The sequence below is a fragment of the Carlito syrichta genome, unplaced genomic scaffold, assembly GCF_000164805.1.
Source record: "Carlito syrichta isolate Samal-C Ts95f unplaced genomic scaffold, Tarsius_syrichta-2.0.1 Scaffold309473, whole genome shotgun sequence".
Classification (NCBI taxonomy): Eukaryota; Metazoa; Chordata; class Mammalia; order Primates; family Tarsiidae; genus Carlito; species Carlito syrichta.
In genome coordinates this window covers 845,762-847,146 of record NW_007253569.1, presented here as the reverse complement: position 1 = coordinate 847,146, position 1,385 = coordinate 845,762, and positions in this window count along the sequence as shown.

Sequence of the window (1,385 nt, the reverse complement as noted above, 5' to 3'; positions counted from 1 at the left end):
GCCACTCGATGTCCGGGGCACGCTCAGCACTGACGCACACTTGGCTTCTGTTGTGCTGATTTCTGGCCAGATTCACCTTGCCCTTTTTCCTTAGGGGTTCTCCTCTGAATTTGGTGTTCATGAATAAGGCTAAGCGCTTTCTTCCTTTTCCTTTTCTTATTTGAGTTGGAGTCTCACTGTTACCTTTGTTGGAGTGCAGTGGCACATTCATGACCACCTCAGCCTCGACCTACTGGGCTCAGGCGACCCTTATGCCTCAGCCTTCCAAGTAGCCGGAACTACAGGCGTGTGCTACCATGCCCAGCTAATTTTTTTGGTTATCGTAGAGACGAGGTCTCACCAAGTTGCCTAGGCTAGTCTCGAACCCTTGGGCTCAGGCGGTTCTCTCACTTCTGCCTCCCAGAGTCCTGGGAATACAGGTGGGAGCCACCACGCCCCACTAAGGCTAAACTCTTTCACTCTCAGATTTTGTCCATTGAGACCAGGAGACTCGAGTTGCCCCTGCCATGCTTCAAGGATGAAGACAAGTCCAGTGACACAACAGCCAGGTCTGGCTTGAAGCAGAGCCAGAGCGGGAAGTGCAGGTCTCCTTCGTTCCCAGCCTCCTGCCTTGAGTTCCACACTCCACCTTGCCTTGGAAAAGTGTGAGTATGCCATAAGCCCCCTCTCTCCCTCTCTCGGTGTTCTGTTTCGCCGTTTTGGGCCATGGACTTCACAACAGCTCTCGGGGCGAGTGTCCCCATCAAAGCTCAAGTGCTTTTGCTTTTATTTTTGTAGACAGGGTCTCCCCGCGTTAACTAGGCTGAACTCCTGGGCTCGAGCAAGCCTCCCACCTCAGCCTCCCAAGGTGCTGGGATTACAGGCATGAGCCACCCCGCCCAGCCTTGTGTGTGTTTTTTCCATGGAAGAGAGTCTTTCCCGGACTTGCTATGGGTAAAGGAGGCTGGCCATGGTTTCTGCCTGCCTCGCCCTTTCCTTCAGGCCTAATCACAGCACCTCGAGCTCAGTGTGACACTCACCCAGGCGACGCGCGGACCCAGGTGAGATCCTGACCCAGCCTAGCTCGTCTGCATATGTTCTTCCCGCTGTAGTGACGGCTGGGGGGTGGGCACGGGGCCCAGGCTAGGCCTGGGAGGGAAACCCCGGGACGCGCTGGGACCACCCAGCAGGAAAAGCACTTACCCCGGGCTGGGGCTTAACGGGAACTGCGGCTGCTGGCGGCCATCTTGCCACCCTCTGGAGCCAGCCGGCCTGAGGCACCGGGCTCAAGCGGCGGTGGCCGGGCCGACTCGGGCGACGCATCGCCACGCCACCTCCGGGCGCCCTCTGCCGGGGAGCCCCGCTCCGTCTTCCAGACCGCTCGCATCCCGGCCCGGGCTCGGACC